The 9424-nt window shown below is 36.7% G+C and overlaps 2 long non-coding RNA genes across 2 annotated transcripts; one reads left to right on the top strand and one right to left on the bottom strand.

The window, feature by feature from the left end:
• The first annotated feature begins 1564 nt into the window (after positions 1-1564).
• Positions 1565-3637, top strand: LOC106943642 (uncharacterized). The gene is made up of 2 exons (XR_001423971.1): positions 1565-1866; positions 2726-3637. It is a non-coding gene; the product is annotated as an uncharacterized LOC106943642 (long non-coding RNA).
• A 3605-nt stretch (positions 3638-7242) lies between these two features.
• On the bottom strand, positions 7243-9418 carry LOC106943643 (uncharacterized). Its single transcript, XR_001423972.1, has 3 exons — positions 7889-9418; positions 7641-7644; positions 7243-7508 (listed from the first exon to the last, which is right to left on the bottom strand). It is a non-coding gene; the product is annotated as an uncharacterized LOC106943643 (long non-coding RNA).
• Between the last annotated feature and the right edge of the window lie 6 nt (positions 9419-9424).

The raw sequence follows: 9424 nt of genomic DNA on the forward strand, positions 1-9424 counted from the left end.
AAAACTATTGTAAATAGCTTCTCTTGAGTAATCTACATATGTGCAACTTTTACATTTAAATTGCTTCTTTTTGTAAATTTTACACATCTGACAACAAAGTATGTGGAGGAGAGGAAATTATAAATTAAAGCTGCTATTGTGGACCAAAGGCATAAGGTTTGTGGCTGTTTCTTTAAAACATATATTTAATAATTATATTAAACACTACATGGTTACTACATTACACAAACATAATTACCACAGTTAACAATTTAAGTCATTGATAGAGAAAATGTAGTTACAAAAGACATATACATTTTATTTCAACAGTATGTAGTCAGGGTTTACAACTTAAGAAGACATCCATGTACGGTCCTTGGCAGGTGCCAGTCTGCAGTGAACTGGTGGATGACAGAGGTAATGATAAACTGTAATGAGCAGTTTGAAGCAGAAGTCTCACCATGTGATCCACAGGGTTTTCCCACCTCAGCACAAACTTCATGCACTTTGTTTCCACAGGCACCACAGCAGAATCAAGTGTAACTTGTTAAAAGGGATATAAAGTTATTATTCCTATGTTATCAATTTTCTACTGCCAAGTCTACAACCACAGGAAGACAAAGTATAAGAAACTTAACCTTCTAATCATAAGCATCTTCCTCCTCATGTCTTGATCGTAGCAGGAGTTTAACTTCTCAGGACATGGTGGAGTAGTGGGTTTTTTGGCATAATTGTCAAGTTTTGGACATGTGGCTACAGGTAATGTCGCTACTGAGCGGGTGGTGAAACTAGCGTAAATGAGGAGGGTTTAATACGATCATGCATTTTCCATGACGGGTGGCAACCCCAGTCTATACTATAAAAATCTGATTAAGATTAGAGCCTAAATACGTTCTATTTCCAAAACAGAAAGGCCACGTAATGTTAGCCAGCTAACAAATTACTATTGCTAGCCTAGCATATCAACTAACAGCTAGAAAAAAAAACAAAAAAAACCCCCACGTACCTTCGTAGTCAAACTGGTATCAATCAGCAAGGAATTTGTCCAGTTTAGATTATGTATAGATAGTGGATGTTAGGATGTTAAACGGATGTTGTTTGACATCTTGTGAAAAGGGTCTATAAGGCTCTCTCCGAAGAGGACCACAGCGCAGGCATTCACAATCGATCTGCACACGGATCGTTTTCTTTCCTGTATATTCAACACATTCTCACTCCCAACTCGTCACATATTGACGCTTGGGCAGGTAACCTCGGCGTCACATAATGACGCTGAGGGTACCCCCTTCTCATCAATATGTGACGCGAAGGGTTCTCTCTATAGACATAATACTTCCAATTTCCATCCACTGAAACTGAAAGCACATCTGGGGTACAAGCTTGACACTTGAAGGGATCGTTCCATAACATTTTAACTTACGCTTTCTCTTCTTATCGGCCTCACTGACTTAAGGAGACGGCATGGTCAGCAGGTGACATGAATGCAGATGTGGCTGATCTATGGGGGGAGACAGATGACGGAGTGGGAGGAGAGGCAGCTGGAGAGGTGCTTCTGGGTCTTTTCTTCTTCTGAAAAGACAGGATGGGACAACAGGAGGAGAAACAGGAACAAGATCAAGGACTATCACAGTCTCTGGTGTCATCATTGGATGCTCCTCAGTAAGCAGCCAAGGCTGCTCCTAGGTCTCTGTCTGTTCAAAGATCAGGTTCTCAGCTCTTTACTTCTCTTCATCTGGCTTGCAACAGCAATAAATAACATGGACAGGAGGAAAGAAATTTGCCTGTACTGATGCAAGTTCATTTTTAATTCAAGTAAATGACCTAGCTGCAATCAGTGTATTCAGAGAGGATTCATAAACAAAATTTTAAGATCATCACAGCCTAGGGGTGTAACGGGTGGTAAGTCAATCAGGCAATCAGGTTTCGATGAAATCTTTTTTTATTCTGGAGAAGAAGAGCAAAACAATAAATCAACCTCCTCTTCTAATCTCCTTGCACTCCAGCCCACAGCAGCGCAGAACAACGCTGTCCACTAACTTTTTTTTTTCTTTTTTTACGATTCAACAAAAATCAACGGTAACAAAAAAAAGAAATCTCACAAAAATCATAAACTAAAAACAAGAGGAGAAAAACGCCACCTGGTGGCCACAGCAACACAATAGACAGAGTTAAATAAACAGAGATAAAAAGGATAACTTAAAATAAAAACACATACCTGGAGAAGAAGAGTAAAACAATAAATCAGCCTCCTCTTCAACTCTCCCTGCACTCCAGCCTAAATGTGAAAATAAAAACAATGTTCAACCGAACTGTGCTGGATTAGCACCGGTTGTTCGCGCCAAAATAAAAGAAAGAAAATTATAATAAAACTGGTTATAAAAACCCACAATGATGGTAAAAACGGCAAAATAACACATTAACAAACAATAAACATCATATGATAAAACTTCAACATAAACAACAACATCCGTAGAGAAAACAAACATATCGCTGCAGTGAACTTTCCTGACTTACCCACAGCAGCGCAGAACAACGCAGTGAGGGAAAAGGGGGAAGCAGAGATGCTATGAGGGCGGACCGAGCTACGGAAGCCCAGGAGACACAAACGAGGCAAAGTGTAGAAAGGCGACCCCCGCAGGCAAAACAACAAATATTAACTAAATAAGATAAAATTAACATATTCTCAATATAAAATGAATTACAAATTATAATTTAAAAAAAAAGTACATTTGTAACTCTGTTACAGGGGCACTGATGTTTTAGCAACCCTCCAATTTTACAAAGTGGCAACAACAAGCATGGCTATAAATACTATTATGTGACTTTATCATGGCTAATTAAACGTATTAAGCACAGGTACAGTGTACAGGTACAATTAGCCTAAAAAAGGCTAATTTAGCTAGCTTCCACCGTATATTTTCCGGCAAAAAAAAAAAAAATGTTACAAACGTGTCTTCAGTCATTCGCATCACAGTCCTACTGCCATTAAGTCCTAAAACTACCATCAGTAACTTTATAACGTAACACTTTGGAGTTATTTTTTGTTTTAGAGTACAAAAACATTTATGACAGGTGCAGGTTTCTACTCACCGGAGTGTAAGTGTCGCATAGGATGACATCATCGTATTCTTCTTGGGTTTTTGTGGGGTCCGTCCTTATTTTTATTATTTCAATCAAAAATATTAAACGTTTACAGAACAGTTTGCATGCAATCACAAAAGAAAATGCATCTTAAATTTTCTTAAATTTATTTGATGTAAATCATTTATATCATACACAAAAATAGTTGGTAAATTAAAAAAAAAAAGCTTTTAAATCAAGCTAACAAAAACCACAATGAAAACCCTCCGGTTTTATATTTTACTGAGTTATTTTTAAATACCGAATTAAAGTCTTATGACCGATACGTCTGGCATGTATTTGCAGTATATATTCTTAATATCCTGTTCAAACTAGCACATAAATTGAAAATAAAGTTTTTTTTTTTTTTTTTTGTTTTTTTTGTTAAATAGAATAGACTCGTCATCTTATTCGTTCCTAGATCGTCAGTATCGGACGCTTAGGGAGCGGTACAGCATTCAATGAGAGAACCCTTCGCGTCACATATTGACGCGAAGAGGGTACCCTCGGCGTCAATATGTGACGCCGAGGGTACCTGCCCAAGCGTCAATATGTGACGAGTTGGGAGTGAGAATGTGTTGGTATATTCACCAATAGAGAGCTGGACATAGAAGGCAGCCCACCTCATTAACATATAACTATGCAGCGAGAAAACAATGGGCTCTTTGCACCTCAGCTTCCGCGTTCGGGGAAAAGCGGCTCGGTTGTTTCCGATCTATTGAAAATGGCCTTTTACAGTAGGTACTTGCAGGGCTTGGCCGAGTTACGTCAATCCGAAGCCCAAGTAAGCTGGAGAAAGGTTAAGATGTTCGCCTCGTTAAATATTCACTGACATGAAGGTGAGTTTTACTTTCTTAAACTTTGTGGCTAACATTAACCTTAGCTTATGCTAGTAGGCAATATTCTCTGACACTGTTGAGCCAAATATGCTATTTAAGTATCTAAACCAGTGGTTCTTAACCTGGGTTCGATCGAACCCCAGGGGTTCGATGAGTCAGTCTCAGGGGTTCGGTGGAGCCTCTGCCACGGAGGTAGACACACTTGTGTAAAGTCGTGATGACACACCCTGCTTTGCCATCACTTGCTGCAGAGGATCACGTTACATTGCTTAGCCAATCAGTGCTGCGGAGAAACACTGATTGAAGGAGTTCCACTCTCAGCATGGATTTGAACTTGTGTCTTTAATTACTTCAGCAAAGCTCACAGTTTTTACCAAATTCTGTAGCTTTCGGTGTACTTCTAAATCTGCTCCTTAGTCGCATCTTTTGGTTGGTACTGCCTCTAGTGGCGTGGGGGTGGTAACACAACTAATATAATTACTAAATCAGAATACCGCAAAGTCTTTATTATTTATTATAAATTTTTCATTCTCTTAAGAATGTAGAACTAATTAAATTGTCTAAACAAGACCTTAAAGTGGTTCCAGTTTCTCTCGATGGCCAACCTGTTGAAACTGTGGAAAATTTTAAATACCTTGGGTCATTCCTGGACAGTCAGCTCACCTTTGCTGAAAACACTGACTATATTTTGAAGAACTGTTCTCAGAGACTCTACCTTTTAAGAAGACTTAGTGACACACTCAAATAATCATGTTCTTTTTGAAATACTAATCTTTAATTCAGGAATCACTACGGCTATACTGGTTGCTTCACTTTTGGGGTCTTTCGATCCATCAGTATAAATTTGCAAATATTATATTTGCAAATTTAATATTATATTTATTCTGCATTTGATTATAACATTCTTGGCAAGTATCTAATGTGTTCCTTTTCCTAATATTTGTTAGTGTTCTGTCTACATTAATATATTTCCAAGTCCATGTAGGTCTCAAAGGCCACAATACAGTTGGACTAAAATCCTTATAATATACATTAACAACCCCCAACCCACCCAAAGCTATCAATTTGTTTCTTTCCTCTTTCCCAACACTTTTCTCATAATTTCTTAACCGGGTGATCTGCCTTATGTCCTTTTAAACTTATCCAGTAATTGACCATTAGCTGCTGTCTTCTAATGCATAATGGCATTTCTCCTGACTCTACTTGTAAGGCACATATTGGCGTTGATTTAACTGCCCCTAAACAAATTCTCATTGCTCTGACTTGAATAACATCTAACTTTTTTAACCTAGTTTTAGCTGCTGATCCATACACCACACTCCTATAATCTATTCTTGATCTAATTAGTGCCACATATATATTTTTAAGGGAATCAAAACTAGCACCCCATGACAATCCTGATAAACACCTCATAATGTTTAGAACCTTTTTACTTTTCTCCATAATATGTTCTATGTGATTTCTCCAAGTTAGTTTCTTATCCAAAACTACTCCCAAAAACCGAAACCAATCAACCCTTTCTAACTCTTTCCCATATAAATACAACTTTTTATCAACCCCTATTTTCTTATTTGTGAAAAACATTACTTTTGTCTTTTCAATTGAAAATTTAAAGCCCCACTTTACCCTCACTTACCCACTTTATCTATACCTTCCTGAAGTTTAACAATAAGATGTTCCACATTTCTTCCCCTTTTCCATAACGCTCCATCATCAGCAAAAAGTGACTTACCAAAACCGATAGATAATTCTTTAAAAATGTCGTTAATCATAACTGAAAATAATGTTGGATTTACCACAGTTCCTTGAGGGGTTCCATTTTCTATTTTACATAATTCCGAAACATGATATCCTATTTTAACTTGAATATTTCTATCCCGTAAAAAATCCCATAACCAATTAACATATTACCTCCTATACCTATCTGATGTAATTTAATCATTAGCCCTTCCCTCCATAACATATCATATGCTTTTTCCACATCAAAAAACACAGCAACAACAGTTTCCTTATTAATCTGAACTTTTCTAATATCATCCTCTAAACATACAATAGGATCTATTATTCCTCTCCCTCTACGAAAACCACTCTGATAAGGAGCAATTAAATGTTTTGACTCCAAATATTGTGTCAATCTCTCATTCACCATCCTTTCCATCAGTTTACACAGGTTAGATGTTAAAGCTATTGGTTTATAATTTCCTGGGTTACTATGATCTTTCCCAGGTTTCTTCAACGGAATAACAATAGCTTCTTTCCACTTACAAGGCAGTCTTCCCTCCTTCCAAATCTTATTGAATAAAATTAATAGTTTATTTAAAACTTCCTCACTTACATGTCTTAGCATAATATAACACACTTCATCTTTACCTGGAGCACTATTCCTATCCAAAGCTCTTTTCAGCTCTCCAATAGATTAATCAGATCATTATTATTCTCCTTTCTTCTTAAGATTCCATCATTTTCCTTTTTAGTTCTCTCCCTTCCCTCTATTTCATTACCTGATAAATTTTCCCACTATGTATCTCCACAAACGTTCTTACTAAAATATCAGCATTTTCCTTGTCAGTTACAGCTACTACATCATTTTATTTAGTATAGGATAACTCCATTCCCTTCTATCTCCTCCCATTTTTTTGATCATCCCCCAAACATCCCCTAGTTTTGTACTACTGCCAATTGTGTCACAGAAATCTCTCCAGTATTCTCTTTTTGTGCTCCTTATTGTTCTCCTGACTTTTGCTTATGACTTTTTATAGTCAATTAAATGTTGAAAATTATGAGACCTTTTAACCAATTTAAATGCTTTATTTCTTTCTCTAACTGCTTTTCTACATTCATCATTCCACCATGGAACTAATTTTCTCCTATTTTTCCCTGATGTTTTTGGAATAGCCTCCTCAGCAGCAGCTAAAATACCCTGACTAATCATTTGGTTCATACTTTCAATACGCTGATCATTTTGAACACTTAAAATTTTCCTATCACATAAGTTATAAAATTCCTCCCAATTTGCTTTCTCAAATATCCACTTACTATGCACCTGGCCCATCCTTATTTTGCTGATTATAATGTAGTGATCACTACCAAACGACTTGTTTTTAACTTGCCAATCACATAGTGGAGCTAAACATCTAGAAACAAATGTCAAATCTAATACAGATTCCTTACCTGAATTTATATCAGTTCTTGTCTTCTTGTCTTCAAGTAAACCAGATTATTACTATCTAGAAATTCTTCTAAAATTTTCCCATTATAATCTACTTTTCCACTACCCCATAATGAATGATGTGCATTAAAATTAACATTTCCTTTCATATCTATCTCTTCAAGTTTGCTTAACTCAAGCTTTTTACAAGGATTGTAAAAATTTATAATCAACATTACCTTCTCTTCCATCCATATTTCAGCTGCAGCATACTCCAAATCTCCTTTCCTTCCAATAATTTTATATGGAATACCTTCTTTAATCAGAGAAAGACACCCTCCCCCATTTCCTTCTTCTCTATCATATCTAACTGCAATATATCCATCTAATTTGAAATCCAAAAAAGGCCTCAGCCAAGTTTCCTGTATACAAATTATATCAGGTTTTTCTTTTAATTCATAAATAAACTGTTTAAAATCTTGCCCATTTGACAGAAGACTCCTCGCATTCCATTGTAAGATTGAGACTATCCTTCTTGACTTGCCTGACTACACAGTTCTCCCCTTATGTCTTTCCACCGAATATTCTTTAAGACTAAACTATGGCATGCTGCCTTCACAATAATCTGAATCTTTTCCGTTTTTGATTTCACGTCCGATGTTGCATTTGTAACTCCTGCAATAAAAGTCACCATTTTCTTTTTTTCTTCTTCAATTTTCTTTTCAACCATTTCCATAATTCTTGAGATTACTTGCTTTTCTCCTGTTAGAGATTTCCCATTTTGTTTTTCTCTCTCAACTACTTTACACGCTTCTGCATATGTTACTTTCTGCGTAACTTTCATTTTCTGTATAATTGATTGTAGTTTCATTACTTCGCATCCCCAAAAAGCTACACTAGGCTCTCCTCCACAACTACAGCACTTTGGTTTAACTCCAACTCCACATTTACCATATTCATGGTCTCCAGAACATCGGGCACATCTCCTTTTTCCTTTACACATTTTTGCATATGGCCAAATTCCTTATAGTTGAAACATCTGACTGGTTTAGGCACATATTCCCTGACACTAAATCTTATCAAGCCAAAGAAAACCTCCCTTGGCATTTCTTTTGTTTCAAATTCCAACAACACAGTTTCTGTTTCACTCTTCTCTGTACCCCATTCTTCGTGCTCCTTTTATTTCCTTGTTTCTTTCTTTCAGATTCTCAACTAAGTACTTCATGTTAATACTCAACGGCACTCCTGTTATAATACCTTTGCTTTCATTATTTCTTTTTTCACCCACTTTAACAACTGCTCTGACTTTGACTTTACACACCCATCCAATCTTTTTCGCCTTTTCAACCTGACCTTCAGAATTACATCCAATCAAAAGATTTCCGTTTCTCAGTATCTTAGCATGTTTAATTTCCCCAACATGTGTTTTAAGTGCTTTTGTTAGCTTAAGTGGATCAATCTTCTTGACTCCTTCTCCTTCATCAAATCTTATTATAATATTCAGGTTTTGTCTTTTTGGTGCTTCTTTTCCTTCCTCAATTCCTTCATTATCAGTGTCTTCAGTGACACTCTTTCTTTCAGCAGCTTGCTGCTTCTTTCCACCCTTCCCCACCAATTCCCACTCTTTATCTTCATTCTGACCACTCCTTCCTTCCTCGTCACTACAATCCATACTACTACAGTCACTTCTTTCTAAATCCAACGTCGTCATGTTCCGATTTATGTCCCATTTATCACCAAAGTTCAGATCCACAATTTTCTGTCTTCGTCAAATGCCTCTTCCTCCTTTCAGGCATCCCTTCCCCAGACCAAATAATAGGCCCCGCCCTATTTTAAAAATTCAAATCCCACAAAATCTCACAGGATTTCATACTTAGGCCTGGAGTGGTGGGTAGGATGAAAATAATACAAAAGGAGACATGACCTCAATTATTAAAAATATCCGTTTTGCCCCAAAATAACCAGGATTACTATGGGCACAAAACAATGCCCTTATTTTTCAATAAACACATTTAAGATCAAAGTAATATTGAAAAACTTACCATAAAACTGCTCAGAGGAGAATTCAATTCAGAAGTTGCAAACAAGCCAGCAGCAAAGTGGCTGTTTGGTTGGGACAAACCACTAGTGTAAAATTGGGGAGGTGGACTGTACAACTCCTAGTACAGACTTGTAGATGTTTTTGTGTCAACACATTATGCACAGTCAGTAATAATATTTACAGACAAGTAAGAAAATGTACAGAAAGGAATCACAACCCACTGTTCTCAACATGTAGTGCTTAATTTGAAACATGATTAACCCCCACCTAGTAATAAAATGTTCTGACCCAGAGCTC

Source organism: Poecilia latipinna, unplaced genomic scaffold (assembly GCF_001443285.1).
Source record: "Poecilia latipinna isolate Pla-1442-1.1 unplaced genomic scaffold, P_latipinna-1.0 Scaffold5609, whole genome shotgun sequence".
NCBI lineage: Eukaryota > Metazoa > Chordata > Actinopteri > Cyprinodontiformes > Poeciliidae > Poecilia > Poecilia latipinna.